This window comes from Simochromis diagramma, unplaced genomic scaffold (assembly GCF_900408965.1).
Source record: "Simochromis diagramma unplaced genomic scaffold, fSimDia1.1 OVJJ01000371.1, whole genome shotgun sequence".
NCBI lineage: Eukaryota > Metazoa > Chordata > Actinopteri > Cichliformes > Cichlidae > Simochromis > Simochromis diagramma.
Window position 1 is genome coordinate 2,671,032 of NW_024386920.1, and position 19,780 is coordinate 2,690,811.

Sequence of the window (19,780 nt, forward strand, 5' to 3'; positions counted from 1 at the left end):
TCTTAGATTGTTTAAGACCGCGCCTGATAGGTTTATAAGCTTCAGCAGCAGACCAAACAGCAATTTTTGACGCCATAATTGCTCAATTTATGAGCCAGTGCTTAGATATGAGAAGTATTGCGCTGGGTATTTATGCCAAGACAAGTAAACTAATCAGATTTAGGGAGTACAATTGGAAATTATTTTCATTCTAAATGATTTATTTAAAAAGAGATTGGATGGTATTTTGTGATGGTTGAAAAAATCTGTCTTGCGATAGCTGAAATCCCCTTCCAAAGAAAAGAATATCATTTACTAACTCATTAGTCTTTATTTTCAGTGTAGACATACTCTGTATTTCTTTGTATATCTCTCTGTGCACTGTGTTTGGATGGCTGTATATTTGCATGCATATACTGCAGCTGTGGCCGAACGCATGCTTGCGTTTCCACATACAGTCTTCTGTACTGTACTGTAAATGCATTTAATAGTCCACAGTTCGTTCCAAACTCTGCCCTAGTGCCAACTCAACATTGTCTCCCTTTGTGCCATAACTGCATGAGACACCAATATAACGAAAGACTCATTAAAATCACTGGCTCAATAAAAACAATGTTGGCATTACTGCAAATCACTAAGAAATTCAAACACTGAGCATCAAATTTATTTTGTCTTTTTTCTCGTGTTGTGGGCGAACAGCGAGGTTGCATTATAAGCAGGAGATCCATTGGGGACACAATGGCCATAAAACTACATTGGGTAAAATAAGTATAGTTTGCACGTGATGTTATCTGCACCTTGTTCAAGAGCTGTCCGCCAGTATCGGTAGTGATCACATCCAATATATACTTTACATAGAAATTATCACTACTTTTTTCCCCAACACAACACCTATATTCTGCTTGTACTTTTGTAGGGCTTAATATCCATACATCCATCCTCTTCTGCTTTTCCTTGTCAGGGTTGCGGAGGGGCTAGTCGATATAATTTAAAATTACTTTTTAGAGGGCTAAACTTCACAGTACCAGGAAACACACTTGGAGGGTGTAAGTTAAGATCCATCTTCTGTCCTCCCTTACCCAGTTTCTCCACATAACGAGCAAGATGCTAGTCATGAAAGTGTTTTACTTCCTATTCTTACATGTGGGTGGCTGTAGCTCGAGTAGAGTAGGTCACCTACTGATCGGAAGGTTAGTGGTTCAATCCCTGGCTCCTCCAGTTTGCGTGTCAAGTATCCCTGGGCACGATACTAACCCCAATAGCTCTCCGATGCATCCATCAGAGTATGAATGTTAGGAAGCACTAAGTATAGTGATTGTGGCATGTTGTATAGAGCACTTTGAGTTCTTCAGGAGAGTAGAAAAGCGCTATATAAGAATCAGTCCATTTACTTCCTATGAGAGGGAATATATACGTTTCCTGATAGTTGCCATAGTTTATCTCATCTACATAATGTTTAGTAGATTTCTTACCTACTTATTACATATCCAAAATGGCCGACCAGTTAATGTCACTTGGTTAGCAGACACATGACCGCATGTCTGCAAGACACATGTCTGCAAGACACATGACAGGGAAAAAGTGCTGATCACAATTAGAAAAGGAGATGCGGAAAGTCATGAGACCAGCTGAAAGCAATCCTGCTGCTTAGTGTAAATTAACATCAGCTGGTTCAGTCCCAACTGATGGCCTATAAAAAGGTGTCTCATTGATTGGTAAAACCAATGAGCACTCTCATGACCATAACAGCCTTATTGTTGCAAAATATACTGGTGGAATTGGTTACAAAAGAATTTCTAGACTACTGAAGTTTCCAGTGAGCACTGTTTGGGCCATAATCCAGAAGTGGAACAAACATTATTTCACCATAAACCGGCCCCCACAAGTGCTTCCCACAAGACTTAAGACAGAGGAGTGAAAAGAATTATCACAAGAGCTGTCCAAGAGCCAAAGACCACTTGTGGAGAGCTACGGAAGGACCTGGAATCAGCACACTTATCACGCAAGACTCCATTGGTAAAGAGAAAGCATGTTGAAGCATGTTTAAAGTTTGCTGAACAACATTTAGACATGCCTGACAAGTCTGAAATACTGGGAGAATATAGTCTGGTGCAGTATAGTCTTTAGACTCAAAAGACACTGCATTTCACCCCAAACACCCCAAACCGATATTAAAGAAGGCACACTTCGTAAAAATGAAAGAAGGATGAATGTAAAAATGTACCAAGACATTCTTGATGAAGTCTGCTGCCATTTACCAGGATAATGAAGATGAAACGAGGATGGACATTTCACCAAGACAATAATCCCAAACACACAGTCAATAAAACTCTCAATTTGTTTCAGAGAAAGAAAATAAATCACCTGTCGTCAAGCCAGTTGAAATTCTATGTAAAGAGCTAACGTTCAGAGTTCATCAATGGGACCATGAAGAATTCAGGATCTGAAGGATGAGCCAAAATCACACCTGATGCGACTGGTTTCTCCATACAGGAGGCATCTTGAAGCTGTAATCACCAACAAAGGCTTTTGTACAAACTATTAAATACATTTTAGTAAGCATGTTCAGTACTTTTTCTGTGCGTCATTTCTCATCAGCACACATAATTTAATTTATGGGCATCTATGGTTTGATTTCTCTGCATGTGTGGATTGGATTGTTTGTTACCAACATCTGGTAAGATTTTAATGTCAATAGCGCCTTTACAAAATATATTTATTTACAAAATTTGTGACGTGTTCAACACTTATTTTACCCACTGTATGTGCAAAAAGTCTGCATAACTGTAAAATGGAATTACAATATGTTCCAGCAAATTACTGTATAAACCTATAACAGTATCCTAAAATGACATAAATTGGATAAGTCATTAACAGTTATTACATTCTCTAAATGACACAAGATATTCTTAAATGTCTCATCTGCTATTCATATTTTACTAGATAAAAAGTGCATTTTCCTCACTGAAGCAGAACCTAATTTTCCAAAAGTAGCAGCAGGAAAGCCAACATTAGATGTGTGCTTTGCTAAAACTATTCACATCTGCACTCATTCTCATCCAGGAATTTGCAAGCAAAAATATTCTGCCATCAACAGCATTCTGGCTTTCATTTGTGGCTTACGCATTGAAATCAGCAATCAAAAACCTTGCCAACGTATGGACTCTACATGATGCTAAATATGCAGCAGATCCTTTAGGATGAGCTGGAACGACTGTGGAACACGCTTCTTTCAGCACCATTCCCCATCATCCTATCACCAGTTTGTGGGATGTCCTTTCTCTGACAGGTTTTAGGAGATAAAATCACTATTGCTTGGAGCGTCGTAAGAGTCTTACCACTTCCCAAACTCTTCACCTCGCCTGTCTATAACAATATGATCGTTATCAAGGTGTTTCTGGCCTTTAAACCTAGGGAAAATAGGAAACAGGTAAAGTGAGTTACTGAAACATCCAAACATAGGTGAAATATATAAGGCAAAACAGAGTTTGCACAATTCTGTTGAGCTCGAGGGTCGGCATTTGGTATAAAACCTTGATTCTTCAATAAAACTTGGAATCTCTTAGGCAAACTTTCTTGCCATTTTTTTCTTTAGGAACAGTCCAACGCTCTTCATTGGAAACTGGCCACTGTTTTTGTTGTTTTCTATAAAGAAGATCTCACACAGCTTCAATAATGTTGAGTTCTTGGCTGGAGGCAGGGGGTGGGGGAGTCCATGTCTGATAGTATTCTATCAGATTGTGTGTTTCTATCCAGGTATGCCTTTACCACACTGGCAATGTGTTTGGGATCATTGTCATGCTGAAAACTGAAGTGAGCCAAACTCCTTCCAGATGGTATTGCATGGTGGATCAAAATCTGATGGTGCATTTCTGCATTCCTTCAGTTTTGACAAAATCCCCAACACCGCTGGCCGAAATGCAGCGCCAAACGCTCGGCTGTGTTTTACAGATGGCTGTACTACTCCAGAACAAACCAACCAGAAATATCAAATTTGGATTCATTACTCCTTAAGACCTGTTGCCACAGATTTTAAATTCAAATCTTGTCTAATTTGGCATTTAAGCTTTGTTTTTGCTAGGTTACCTTATTTATGTGTACACAACACTGGTTTGTCGCTGGTTGCATTAGCTTGAATGAGTCATAAGTCAATATTAGTGGCCAAACAAACAAAAAACATTCATCTGAAAATAATCAGGTAAAACGATTGGACTAAAACTGAGTGAAAAAGCAGCCAAAGACCCTGTGAAAGCCTGGAGAACAGTGGTCTGGCTCAAGACTACTTTAAAAATTAGATGAAAGTCTGGCTTCTTGGAAGCCAACTATAAAAATTTGAAGGGTGTCTCAAAACTTTTGCACAAACAGAAACATTCCAGAGGGTTCATAAACTTTTTTATGCCACTTAAACTTTGGACGGTCTAAACTCTGTCTAGTAGATAAACTTAATCTAATGGTCCTGAGGCCACGGGCAGCTTCGAATAATTCGTCATCTGAAAATGCTGCCAATTAAACAAACAAAGCACTTATACTGAGGATTGATTTCATTTGGAACGACTCAAACCCAAGTGTGTTTTTAACACGCTGTAGAAATGTTTGCGGACTTTGAAACAGAGCAGCTAACACAGTGACCTTTATACCTGCTGCTGTCCGCTTTCATCTTCAGACTTATCGTAGTTATCGTCTGCCTCGCTTCAGGAGTGCTGCAGGGAATGACAGGACGTCTGGCTCATGTCTTGCGCGCGAGCTATTTCGGATCTTTTTCTGTCTTTTTCAAAAGCAATAACCTGCTCCAGAAAGCACGAACACGGTGGAAAGTGAGCCGCACTTCAGACAGGAAGCGCGAAAGATAATATATTTTATGCTATATGTTTTGGGAACAGAGAATGTTAGTGTGACTCCATATATTAAACATAAACCCATTTAAAGCTAATTGAATACAAATACAGGGTCAGTATATAAAATAAGATAAGTGGGTAAAGAGACATATCGGGTATTAATGTTAACTGTTATATTTTTCCTGCTAGTAGGTGAGATATTCTATGTCCAGACTATTATAAGACATGAGGCCCCCTAACATATTTTTCTTGGACAGGGCCCACACACTACACACACACATCCTCAGTGGAAGCTCAGCGTGCTTGGAGAGGAAAGGCGGACATTTCGGGGCACGGGGCTACATTATACTATAGTAGCGGCTTTTATGAGACAGACAACATGCCTGGCTCCAGCAGGAAAACCTCATGATGGACAGGCACTTTACCTGAGCCAAGAGCAGGCGGCCTAGGAGGAGGGAAAATGAAATAAAATCAATACTCGAACATAACTTTTAAAATAAACATTTGCACTCTATGGACATTGTTGGCAGTGGGAGCTGGTAACCTGCCCCTATTGGTGGAACTCAACACCAGACCGTGCGTGGAGCACTGGCTCCCATCGAGGTGATGGCTACTGGCAAGATGTGACGTGAATAGCAGGCTATGTTATGTTTGTCCTAGGTAGAAAGAAGAGAGAGCGAGACAGAAAAGAAAAAGGAGGAAAAGGTAGACGGGGCTCTAATCCTGCTGTAAAGCTGCTCTTTCTCTTAGCGAGGGTTTTCGCGGCTTGGGGATCAGGCTGAAAGCTGCCTTAGCCCGTGCAGGGGTGACGTCTGGTTAAGCAACAATTCTCTTCCTCTGTTTAAAATGCAGCAGGTTACTTCTCCTGACTCAAGGTGGGATTTGAATTTCTTTCTGTCATGATAATAATGATGTATTTAACAGCAGCGTCACGAATGGAATTTTAGTGGTAGGCCAACATGTCACCAATGGATGGAACAGAGGTTCATTTTCCTAAAAATCACATACTTGCACTTATGTTACACCTGTACTGTAAGTGCTTTTGCAGCATCAAACACAGCTATGGAAATTCACTAAGACAGGAGCATGTCCAGAATTATTTACCTCTCCTTCAAGGTCAATAGACTGATCTGAAGCTCACAATGATAACAATGTGATATAGAGCTATTCAGATTTTCAGCCTCTGTGGTAACTGTGGTAGATCTATCATTTGTCTCATCCTCATTGGTCAACATCTTGGCTATGAAGTGGAAAGAGGCGGGCCTTTTACTGACAAAGGGCGAGTAGACACAAAATATGAGCAGACTGTTTTTTTGCAGGCATTCAGTATATCTAAGATGATCACTAAAACATGCCAGGGGGCATAAAAGTTGCAAAATGCAAGTGTCCGACTCATATCTTCAGATTCAAGACACCACCCTATGGAAATTCATGTACTACACAAGTAAATATGTGACATCTGAAATGAGAACGACCGAGACCATTAGTCATGATGTTCAGTGGTAAGATTTCCAAAATTGTGGAGGAATTTTGATTATTTGAACTAACATTCAATAGCAACATTGAATAGCTGCCATTCTGCATGCATAAGATAAATCATTTGTAGATACCCAGTTCTACATCATCGCTAAACCAGACTGCAAGTTCTCCACGATGCCTTTCTTCAGACCACTTCTGATATCCAAACCTCTCGTCCATTTCACGCCTGCATTTCACCATAAATTCTAGCAAACACAAAAGAACCTTCAAAAAACAAACATGTGATTTCATAATTCAGTTCCTATCTTCTGTGCCTGCAGGATTACATGTTGCAAGCAGGTGATCCTGAGCCAGAATACCCTGCAACAAGATCTAAACAAATAATTGATTATGTTCTGTGTTAACTGATTATGTTTCTATCCAAAGTATGATTTATCTTATTATTGTAAGCCATATGTGCTGAATATTGATGACGCATTAGGATGCCATAGGTGGCCACACAGAGGATGCAGAGTCAGAGGCCAGCTCTTAGTCTCACGTCTTAGAAAAGGTAATGCTCTTTCTACATGCTTATATAATGTATAGCTCATTCTCTGCATGCTTATCAGGGGAGCAGGTTCAGGCAAGGTGGGTCCTAAAGCATGAATCACAGCACTGCATCTCATATGAACCTGTGGAATGCACTGAGCGTTGCAGACTGATGAGCGATGTAAAAGTATCTGAGGGGGATTTTTGCTTAAAACAACAATAGACAGTCTGGGACTAATAGTCCACAGGATAAGCTGGGTGGCCTGGTCTGGCTGCTGGTCCTGCCCTGAGCTGGCCCAGGTGCTGCTGACTTTGGTGGAAAAGACCTCTCACTCTCCTCACAGCTGGCTGGAAGGACACACACACACATGCAAACGCACACACACATGCACACAGCTGGTTCCTGCAGTGGTCCAGCTGCAGCAGCTACTGCCACACTGACTGCTTGATGGACGGTCGCCGTGAAACACCTGGAGGTGGATGTAGTCAGGTTATGTTTAAAAATAAATTAATAGACGCGTCTCACATTTCAAATGTGTGAGCTGCTAAATGTGAACTTTGATTGTGTTTGTCACCATAAAAAACACAAGTGATGGTCCATTCGATGTCCAGATGGCAGTATTGTAATTTTTAAGTGATCAATAAAATAAGAGTGGCTTCTATTTTCACTTTGGTTTTGCATTATGGCTTGAATGCTTCCTGGATCTTCTTTCTATTAAACAGTACTGTGCAAAACGCCGTTTAAATAGCCCTCATTTTTCATGCTTCCAAGGAGCCAGAGCTTCTTGAGCAAGAGTTCTCCAGGCTTTGTGAAGGTTATTGAAAGTTTTTATTTGACTTCTAGTTCATTCAGTACAGTTCTTGTACCTAAAACTTGTCAGAAGAATTGAGATTGTTTGATTGGTCAGCCACTTAACATCAATCTATGGATAATTTCAAGCATAAAAAAGCCGTGGAGCAGTGTTGTCTCTGCACAACTTAGCTAAGAACTACATTTACATTGTATCTTTAGGCCCTTTGCTACCAGCAGCCCATTGCAAAAACATATTTGTTCCCATTGCTCTAAAAATGCCAAACATAACACACACAAAAATATCCACAGTAGATGAACGATCTGAAAGTCATGTCCTTTAGAAATATGTAAAGCTTCAGCAAAGACCTGACAAGCAACTGAGAGATGAATCTGGCTATTCAGCTGATCCATCTACTGTTTACTGAAGCCTCATTAAAAACACTCATTCTTAAAGAAGGGGAAACGGGGAGAAAGAGCTGAGGTATGCCAAATTACACAAGAGCTGGCCTGACAATCAGTGGCAACAAGTCCAGTGATGTGATTAATCCAAATTTGAAGGTTTTGGTTCAAATCATCGTCTAAATTTAAGAGGTCAGGAGAAAGGCACGAAAGCAAGTGTCCCCAGCATCTATACAACACTGTCATGTCATGGTTCGTGGCTGCACTTCAGCCAGCGGTGTTCAGGATCTTATTAATTAATTAAATCAAAACAGATTAAATTATGAAGGCAGAAGCTACGGTCACATTTTGATCCATCACAAGCAATTGGAAGTAGCTTCATTTTTCAGCGTTACAATGATTCCAAACACACTGCCAGTTCAGTAAAAGCATACCTGGATAGAAACATATGCAATGGAACAATACCAGTCAGGGATTGGCCTCCACAGGGCCCGGACCTCAACATTGTTGAAGAAGTGTGGGATTGTCTTATCAGAGAATGGAAAAGAACGCAGCTGCCATCAAAAGAAGAGCGTTAAATGTTCTTCAAGAACTTTGGAGAGCTATTCCTGCCTATGTGAAGAAATTACAAGAAAGCTTCCCTGAGAGACTTAAGAAAGCAAACCAAATTTTGACTTTCAAGGTCTTCAAAATTGCAAAAAGTCAGTTTTTGCCTTGCTAGTTTGAGATTTTTACACAGTACTGTATATTTCCAAGATGTCAGGATCATTAGCAGCTTAAACCTGCAACTATATAAATGTATATTAAATGCTGTATTTGAATGCTGTATGAGTTAAGTGATAAATAACCTCATGGTAGTGAAACTAACAGGAGGAATGAAAGAATAGGAAAGAAAAACGTTCCGCTCTTCTCCCCTCTGCTCTTCTTCCCTTTTCTGGGAGGCAGTGGGGAGGTAGAGCGTACAGCCCGATCCAGCGGGGAGGTGTGGGAAGCCAAATCGGGCGCCCCCCTCCGGCTCTCCTTTCTGCTCTCTCCTATCTTATCTTACTTACTTGTCTTACTTCTCTCTATCACCTTTTCTGTCCCTTTGAAGAAATGAGGCTCCATTAATGTTAGAGGTAAGTATTTCTCAGTTGCTGTGAATAGATAGAATAAACTGTAGAAAACTAAACAGCAGAAAGATCTTTCTCTCAAAATAATGTTTTGTTTGAGAAGAGAGATGGCACTTCCTAAATAAAGCTAAGCGTGGCTGAATATTAGTTTGGCATCAATTTACTGTTAAAGAACTGAGTAAAAATAAACCAAGGTGGTAAAAAAATGAGCTGGCTCTGTTAAGGGCAAAATGATTAAGTTACAATTGGAAGTAAAAGCTGGGGTGAAAGAAATGTGCACGCTTAGTTCTATGGGGACATCGCGGCATGACTGAGAAGCAGCATGTTTGTTTCTTTAACTTTTGTTACTGGAAGAGAAGGTAGGGTGTGTGTATGAGGCCAGAAACTGCTGTGATTCAGCTGCATGGTTGTATAGAGAGGACACTTCATCTGTGGTCAGCCTTCACACTCACATTTAGAGGTCTGCACAAACACCAACGGCACACTTGAAGACACAAGACATAAACAGTGAAACACCAGCAACACATCATCTTCCTGCCTCTTTTGACTTTATATCACTCTCTCTGTTCTCTGCGGCCACACACATAAACATCCACCTGCTTGACTCAGAGCAGATGCAGTTCACGCTCAGACTGTGCTGACTGCATGGCCTCTGCTCCGTATGCTGCACGTAAGAAGGAAAATACTCATAAATCTCTCAAAACGCCATGTTCCACCAAGTCTTTTCTCATTAGCTGCCTTGGAGAATACATGTAAACACACCTGTCACAAGGGATGATCACTACGGGGAAAATGACAGCGAGCATGCAGGTCTTTCTGGAAAACTAGCGCCGGCATTAAAAACTGAGATTTAGCTGAGATTAACATTCAGCAATCCAGTTCTGACATTTCTATTAGACGGCAAAAAGAGCTGCAAAAATCAAGTCATGGACTGTATATGTCTATATGTGTTTAATAAGGGAAAGGGCAGCACTTAAGCAAGGCACTCAACCTGACATTACTGCTCAGTGTCTAGTATTAGAAAAGGGTGGATACTGGACAGATCACAGGTGTGAATGCATGAAACTGTGTGAGTGGGAAGGAGAGTTAAATGAAGCATTTTATTTTTGAGAAGAGAGCAGGAGTCGGTCTGTGCGAAACAAGCTGAGTGACTGACACAGAGGCCTGAAGAGGGTCAAGATGTGTCTGTTTATTTTTAAATATTAATTTGTCCTCCAAGCCTAGAAATATGTCTTACTTGTGACTTTATATCAGTGTAAAAACCTAAAGGCTTTGTGAATAAGTAGTATGTCATGTGCACTGCATGTGTTTGGTTGTGTTTTTAAGGAATAGCTCTTTTTTATTAACCAACTTTTTTATTTTTATCATTATAAATAATCCCTATTAATATATAGGTTAAATTTTGTAGTTTGATAGAAAGAAACATTCTTTAGACAGATGTTACTGTAAGAACGTTGGTGCTTCAATGGGAATGAGGTGGGCGAACCCAAAGTTCCGGTCCAGTGGTGCAGTGTGGACATGACTTGCTTAGAAATGAGTCATGTAATAACTTCTATTGTGAGCTCCAGCAGATTTGCTTTCTTTGTGTCCAGGCTTTGGTCGACTGAACGATGCTGCTTCTCCACCAAAGTTTACTACACTTTATGATTCAGTCAACTGTATTCACAGTACATGATCAGATGTTACATGAGGCATCACCCTCAACCGGCCACGACAGACAGCCAACTCTCCCTGAGCCTGCCGGAGGTTTCTGCCTGTTTTAAAAGGGAGTTTTTTCTTCTCACTGTCCCCAAGTGCTTGCTCATACAGGGCTGTCTGATTGTTGAGGTCTTCTCTGTATTATTGTAAGGTCTTTGGTTTACAATATAAACCACTTTGAGGTGACTGTGATTTGTTTATTATAAAAAAAAAATAAGGTTTTCAAAACTTTTTGGAAGTTACTCTTCAACCACTATCTTTGCTGTTGCAAAATCCTTCCAGAAATTTCTATTCGGTATCTAACTGGCAATGACCACGGATACCACAGTCTGCCCTGCATCAATCCAGCATCCATCATTGTAAACTGCTCCATGCCACAGCAGTGTAACCTAACATATCTGTAGTTTCCAGCATGCACTAAAAATTATTTTTTCACCACCAATTATTTGAGTAAAATGCAACTAAAATATATAAAATCAAAAGGTTCATTTATACAATTACATAACCTTTAAGGAAAATGTGCTTGCTATAAACTCAATGTCTACCATCCATCGTCTTTCGCTTATCCGGTGCCAGGTCGCAGGGGCAGCACCCTAAGCAGAGAAGCCCAGACCTCCCTCTCCTCTTGTCTGGGGGAACACCAAGGCATTCCCAGGCCAGCCGGGAGGAATGTTTACTGTCTGACGGTTAAAGGCAGGGTACACCGTGGACAGGTCGCCAGTCTCACACACAGACAGAGACAACCATTTGCACTCTCTATGGGGAATTTAGAGTTTCCAATAACCTTTGCTCACTAACTGCGTGTCTTTGGACTGTAGGAGGAAGCCCGCATGCAAACTCCACACAGAAAAACCCTGCCTGATGATGGAATTGAACTCAGGACCTTTTTGCTGTGAGGCAACAGTGTTTAACCGTGCACAGTATCATGCCACCATGCTGCCCCACGACTGTCTACCAATCAAGTAAATTTCCTTTAACTAGATTGCAGTAAATTGACCTAATTTTGTTGTATTTATGCAACAAAATTACAATGAAAATATGCATGTTATTAAATGAGCTAACATTTTTTTAGTGTACACGTTAACTGACAACCTGAGCCACACACACACATGTATAGATACACTATGATTGAAAGGAAAAAAAATCTAACTTCAATTATGACCCTAGATGTAAGATTTAAATTTCTAGTTTATAAAATGAAAGATTATTTTCTAAGCAGTCTTACCTTTAAAAACAATCTTTCATTTTTCGCTCAGTATCACACGTTAACTTTTTGTCCCTAGAAAATACAGAAGCTCTGCATTTATCTAGTAAACTCAATGCCAAACTGCTCCTTTTTTTAACAGTTTTTGTTGATTTTTGTTGAAGCGTTTCAAACACTGCATTTGAAATTACACCAAACACAACTTTATTGACGTTTGCATCACAAATGCAACCAGCACCTCACCAGCATCAGCTGGAAAGATGCCAGCCTGCAGCCAATGAAAAGTGATCTTATAATAAACTGCCTGCAAGATTTAATTCACCATTAGCTGAACACAGTGAAATGCTTTTCTGGATCATTTCGGCCCACTTTAATGCCTGAATGTACCTCTTGCAGTTTTTCTTTGTTAGGGTTACATTATCAACCTAACTGTTAAAGCCACTTTAGTGTATGTGAAATATTTACACTGGATATAGAGTCCAGTATCATTTAGCTTACAGCATGCATCAATTAAAATTCAGTTAAATTAGGGAATAAAAAATAAAGATCGAGGGACAAGGTTCAGAATCTCCTGTGCACCTCAAAGGCGCAGTGGCTCATTTGTAGTCATTGTGGGCATAAACAGAAGTGGTACCAACTCTTTATTAATAATCAGGAGCTCATTTTTTTTACTTTAAATTGACTTGATGTCACCCATGTAGATCAATGTTTTAATTACATTACATTCTGGTACATTATGTTTTTCCTCTTGCAGTTGGAAGGACAAATTGTTAGGACGAATAGGGAGCAGGGCTGACTCACCATGCCAGATTTGGCTCTGTTAATACATCCATTGTCCAGCTGAGTGAATCATAGCAAACTGGATCTAGGTGCTTTTTGACATAGTGGCTGGATTCATCCAAATTTTACTTAATGCTGGCCAATGGAAACATTTCAGTCAATAACCATTTGAAGGAATAAGCTCCTGTACCTGCAAATTCATGAATTTCCACTGATGGAACCAAGATCTGAATGACGTTCTGGGCAGAATCAACCTTTCAGCTATGACATTAAGTATCAGCCACCTAAAGCAGTCTTAAGGTCCCTTAACGGGCAATTTAAGTGCTGTTCACACCTGGAGCCATGTGACCCTCACAACTCACAAATATGTTCTGACATGTCCTGGTGACTCACAAATATATTTTGACATATTCTGGCGTTGTCGGGACCACTCCCGCGTTGGTAACGCCATTAGAGATTAAATACCTTGGACTCCCCGTCAGGTTTTAGAACTGAAGAAGCCTTTTGGATGACAGGTGAAACATCTTCAAGGTCTCAAAACAAGTCCAACTGCCTTCAACTTAAACACTTTAGACTACCATGACCTGGATGACTGAAAAGCTACACAGACATACCCCCGAAAGGTCTTTCCCTTACTTAAAGTTAATTAAATTTCAGGAACTGAGGTCCAAGTTTGACAAAGTTGCAACTCCAAACAGGTTTCTCTTGTACTTTGTCTTTCTTATTTGGTATTTGTAGTTTTTTCTGTGTGTCTTTTGAAAAAAATCATGTTTAATCATTAATTGTTATTATACTCAGGATAAAAGACATGCCATGGAAAAGAACCAGTCTTCCTCACCTAAGCTCCAACCGGTCGTGGCAGATGGGCGCCCGTCCCTGAGCCTGGTTCTGTCTGAGATTTCTTCCTGATAAAAGGAGTTTCTCTTTCCCACTTTCGCCAAGTGCTTTCTCAACTGATTGCCGGGGTCTTCTCTGTATTATTATATTATAACCTTATATTTTAAAGCATCTTGAGGCAACTGTGATTTCATTACATAAATAAGATTCATTTAATTATCCACATAGTAATAACTGGTAAACCAGTTATTTGCACTCACTTGAATGAAGTCGTTCTGTAAGCATCTGCAGTTTGAAACTTGCTGAAGCCCAAGCACAGTCCTACCTCCAGGTGGGCCAATCAGCACGAGAGTTGTGGTAGAGGACGCGTGGCTGGCAGCGTGGCAGGAGAGACCACAGCCACCTCGCAGCTCATGAAGGCCTCCATTCACCTCAATTCACACAATATTCATGCAAGAGAGAGACTTCCCCAGCGAAAACAAGCCCCGTTTAAAGAGAAAACAATCAGCCCTCCCCAACAAATTCCTGCTAATTTGCCAGCGTCAGGAGAGGTAGGAGAGGAGCGATGCGAGTGATGGACGCCTGCCCGTCTACAGCAAAATCTGTGTGCGTGTGTTTGTATCTGTGTGTGTGTATGCCCTGTGGCATGGGTGCCAGCTATTCCATCAGGCTCAGCGTTGACACATCCCCGATGCATCCTGTTCTGGTGTTTCACTCGTCAACCTTCCAACATCCCCTTCCTCTAAACACAGCGCTCTCTCATCTGACTCCACATACCTCTTCGTCAAAAATAAATGTTTTTTCTTCACGGATTTACTTATTTTATATTATTTTTTTAAAAATTGTATGTCACCTTCAGAGTGGATCCAAAAGCCTAAATTGAATAAGTATTTTCATCCTGTTTCATTAATCAAAACCGTCGGTAGCACACGTGAATGACTTATTATTGTGTGTCAACTTAACACGCAATGCAATATGACTCAGAGTATAATTTGACTTTCCATATTTATTTTTCTGCCTTATTAGTAATAGCGCTGCTAGCTCAGTGAGGACTGTGAGGGTGCACTGTGCTGAAAGAACATGTTCCACCCCATGAGGGATGAAACACTGGGGTAAACCGCGTGTGTGGAAAGCGCCCGTGGCAAGTGTGTGCACTAGTAATACGTGTGTTCATTAATTATGTGTGTGTGTGTGTGAGAGAGAGAGAGTGTGTGTGTGTGTTATCCCTGCATATCAAGTCGGTTACAGTAGCCAGATTGTCTGAGCGATTAGCAGGTGGGTCTCGTCTTTAACACTTTGGACACCCGTGTTTGTTTGTGTGTGAGGTTCAGGTGTTATGTGATTTGGAGAAATGGAGGACTGGTATATGTGTGTGTGTGTGTGTGTGTGTGTGTGTGTGTGTGTGTGTGTGTGTGTGTGTGTGTGTGTGTGTGTAGGTGTGTGTGTCTTACTTAGGTCTGTTGCTGAAATTGGTGGTTAGAAATATTTCAGTGCAGCAGCTTTACTTGCTCAAATAATTCACCTCATTTAACTGATTAAATTAACATATTTTTTGTGGAAATATACCCTACTGCCTGTGAAGCTTGTATTCATTTTGGTGGCAGTAATTGCTTGTAAGAATTTCATTTTTTTATTCAGAAGGAAATCTGCTCTAATATCATCCATTCATCAATTGTCCCCCAGCCTCCTACTTCAGCTCCTCCAGGGAAACACTGAGGTGTTCCCAGGCCAGCTAAGAGATATAATCTCTCCACCATGTGCTGTTTGTACTTCTGGGCTTCCTCCGGTAGGACATGTCGCTTGTATCCGCAACCTCAGCCTTTCAGTCCCTACCCTATTAGGTGAGGGTAGGGACGTAGATCGACTGGTGAATCGACTTTCATGCTCAGCTCTATCTTCACCCCGATGCGCCGATTCCGCATCCGCATCATTGCAGACGTGACTCCAGTCCATCTGTCAGTCTCTCGCTCCCCTCTCACTGTGCTCATTATCAAGACCCTAAGATACTTAAACTCCTCCACTTGGGGCACCAACTCGTCCCTGACCTGGAGTGGACACTCAACTCTTTTCTGGCTCAGAACCATGGCCTCAGACTTGGAGCTGCTAATTTCCCACTGCTTGACACTCAGCTGCAAAGTACTCCAGTGTGAGCTGGAAGCCATCAAATGATGAAGCCATTATCCGCAAAAAGAACCAGTTTGGATTTACTACGTTTGAAATATTGAGTAATCACACAAAAATCAACAGGTTAAGGAAAGTCATTTGTCGCTGTGAGGAGTGCTGAGTTAGGTTCAAATTTGCTTAGATTTGTGAAGCTAAACACAAAGTTTAAAACATTCACAGCTGTTTTTGTGTTTAAAAGAAAAAGGCAAAGACAGCCTCCACGCAGCACCACAGTGGGATTTAAAGTAAAAAATCAACATATGACTGAAGTGTAAAATTTTTGAATTCAGAGGCTTCAGAACAAAACTTTTTTTTGAATTTTCGAGAGATGTTAGGCATTTACTGAGCAGTCTTTATTACAGCCACCTTCAGCTGTTGTTTGTTTGCGGGATTCTCTGACTTCAGTTTTGTCTTCAGTAACTGGAAAGTTTGATCTATTGGTTTGAAATCAGATGACTAAATTGTCCATTGAAGATTATCCCATTTCTTTGACTTGAGAAACGCTTATTATTTTAGGTCATTATCAGTTTACACTGTGAAGTGCTGTCTGCTCTGTTTTACAGGTTTGGAGCAGAAAGTACAGCTCTGTATGCTTAGTATTCATCCTGCCACTTCTGCAATCACATCATCGGTTCTGCAGGTAGCCCGTGCCATAACATTGCCTGCACCATGTTTTGACAGGTAATGCGATATCCTTCAGATCATGACCTTTTCCCCTACTTCTCTTTTAAGAATTTATTTTAGGGATTTTGCCTTTATTAGAAAGGATAGTGGAGAGAGTTGACAGAAAAGTGGCAACAAAGTCTGGATGAATGGAAAGCGTGAAATATTCTGAGAAAGACTCAAAGAGATGTCTGCAAGCAGCTACCACTTTGTAACTCAAGATAAGGCAGGCAATCAGTGACGCATCCAGTCTTAACTCAGTCTAACATGTAAGGGAGCAGAAGTAGCACTCGCACCATCTACGATTCACACCGATTGCCAATCATGTTTGAGGACATGCAGTTAATGAATGAAAAAGTAAACACTATGATTACAGCTGCACCTTTGTCAAGCAACCATTGAGCAGGAAGGATGGAAGAGCCGACCAGCTGGGGTTTGCTTTTATTCTAGCGCTACTTCTTCTTCCTCACACAGAGTTTCTGCAGTTTCTCCAGCAGATCATAACGCAGGTTGGGTTATAGATATCAGAGCAACACCGGTAGCTCAGCTGCAGCTTGCTATTGCGAAGCAGTAGACTTATATAATATGTATTATAGCAGTATTACATGTATTGCACATTTGTTGAATGGTCTTTTAGAGAATATACACACTGGTGTAATCAGAGGTTAGATGCTTAAAACTCAGCGTGGGTTTTAGCCAGCCCTCTGCCCTCGACAGGCCACGCTCTCTTCCCCTTGCTGTCCTCTCCTTCCTCCTGCAGTCAGCTGGCATGTAAAAGAAGGGCTCTTTGACTCATGTGGAAGGAGGGAAATGATGAGGGTTGGGGGTCTCAGTGCTCTTGGAGTCTGATAGTCTGGCTGGTTAGCACAGCTTTTCCTCCAGGGCTTTAGGCAGTCAGAGAGTCGTGCAGAGAGATTTCTGACAGCACATCTCCACCATGTGGACTACGACAGAGCGGCTACGAAACCTGGCCAGAGAATCATTGCAGATGACCTGAGTATGGCTGAGACCAAGGTTTCCAACAAAGTAACAAAGTAATACCAGTAAAAAGTATCTGTCCTTTGACTCCATGTATTGTATCTGGTTGTGTTAGGCAGGTTTGGAGATTGCAAAATCATTTAAATCAAATCCATGAGGAGACCAGCTTTATGACATTAACCTTGCATTCATAATCTATTCCTATAATGCTTTGATTTTACTGGTATACTCATTTCCAGGCTCTTATTTTTATTCTTGATTTCTATTAGAGTAACTTGGCATTACAGTTCTAAGTAATCATTACTTCTATGCTGCTTAGTTCATCCTCTGTGTTAAGACTCAGTCATGCTGGCCTAGAAACCGCTCGGCAACCGTTGATTGTGACGGGAAAATGTGTATCGCCCAGGAGATTCAGTAGGTTGCTGGCAGTCACTACCCGGTCACAGAGGTCCTTTTGCAACTGATGTTACCCAGAGACAAACAAACAATTTTAGCTACTTCCTCATCCCTGTAAGCCAGATTTTCTAACTTGCAGCACTTTGTAAACAGGAGGATTTAACAGCAGGTGGGTGGAGTTTCTGTACTCATTTCCCTCACTGTGAGCCTGAGACGATCATATTAAGGACATCGACTCTCAGATACGACCTCATACAGAGCCAAGTAGAGGATAAGCTGTCAGGACAGTCTGAAGCCTGAGCTGAGCTGTTAACTTGAAACTTGTCAAAATTTAATATGAATATCAACTATTGTATATAGTAAACCAATATATGTATGATAAACAAGAAGGAAAAATATAATAAGTCCCTTTAATTAACCAAATAAGCCAAAAACAGACCATACCTTGATTTTTTATTAAAACAAATTTATATTGAATTTAAAAAAAATGTTCTGAACCGCAAATATTAATATTGTGATACATTATTTTCCATTAAACAAGTAGCACAAGCCTGTCTGTCTTGAAGACCTGTCGACATTAAGCAACTTATGTTTTCACATTTGTACAACGTGACATAGCTTGTTTACCTGAACAATGCATTTATACTGTACTTAAACTACTGATACTACTACACTACATGACCAACAAAAGTGTGAAAAACATAAAACTGCAAACCCTCAATTTTTTGTCACATAATTATATCTGTTTGTTCCACTCCAAAACAGAGAAACTGCTACAGTAGCTTTTAGTACATACAAATAAAGCCAGTGTACGATGTACACGGAATATAGATTCTTGCTACATAAATTCAAGCCAACACACTTACTTAGGATTCATTCAGTACATGCTTTAGCCATGCACAGCGGCCCCTCATGCCCCCCGCTAGTTGTAGACCCCCATGCTGACACCTAATCCTTTGCCTCGCTAACATAACATTTTCACAAGGGTTGCAAATTGCACACACAACGACACAAGAATGACACAGATAATTAGTGTTCATTGGTGGAGGCCTGCTGCTCCTTCTTGCTGTGTATTTTCATAAGAGTTGAATCTAATCCTGAGATAATGTGTATCTGTAGTAGCAACTACTGTTTAAATATATATATATATATATATATATATATATATATATATATGGGTCGTGCACTTAATTTTTTCATTTCTGGCTTTGGTTATCTTCTATATCTTGTACAATACAAGATGAGCACATAAATATTACAGCAAAAATAAGAAGGATAATTGCAAGATCAAAACATTTATGATTATTATTTTTATTTTACTTCCCAATTTGGCCTTGTAGCTTTTAAGAACAAAACCTTTCAAACAAATATCATATAGCCACCTCAGACATCTATCGTCTGTCAGCCCAGCAGTAAAACTAATGACAAAATTAGAACAATCTGCTTTTTGAATGGCCACTTTTATTCCTCAAATGTAGCGATCTGCGGCCTAATTTGTCCTGTGGGACGCTGCACGCTCCCCATAAAGCCACATTAGGGCTCCAGTAGCAGAGGTAATGAACATGATTCAGTCAAGGTGCCCGGCAGCAGCTCTGCCTCGCCAGGACGTGAGGCAGCGGCAGCAGAAAATGAAGGCGAGTGCGCACACTCGCACACACACACACGCAGGCATACACATTTTACAACTTGTAACATCACGGTCAGTGTAACTAATCACTTTATAACAGTTGTTTTCTACTTGTTTTAGTGTGCTTGAATGGAAACGGTGATTGTCATTACATTAATTGATTATGACACCGTTTACTACTTTTCTGTCCTTTGAAACCCAAGATGGATTTTAATAATGTTAAAAGCTTTAATCAGCTCTTCAGTGAGTAAAAGCAACAGAACTGGCAACAGGACTTTAAAGCTGCACAATAATGCATCTGTTCCATTT

At 40.5% G+C, this 19,780-nt stretch overlaps 1 long non-coding RNA gene across 1 annotated transcript; it reads left to right on the forward strand.

The window, feature by feature from the left end:
* Positions 1-648: 648 nt before the first annotated feature.
* LOC120736636 lies at positions 649-13,786 on the forward strand. The gene is made up of 3 exons (XR_005696559.1): positions 649-661; positions 8,716-8,718; positions 13,651-13,786. It is a non-coding gene; the product is annotated as an uncharacterized LOC120736636 (long non-coding RNA).
* Positions 13,787-19,780: the final 5,994 nt, after the last annotated feature.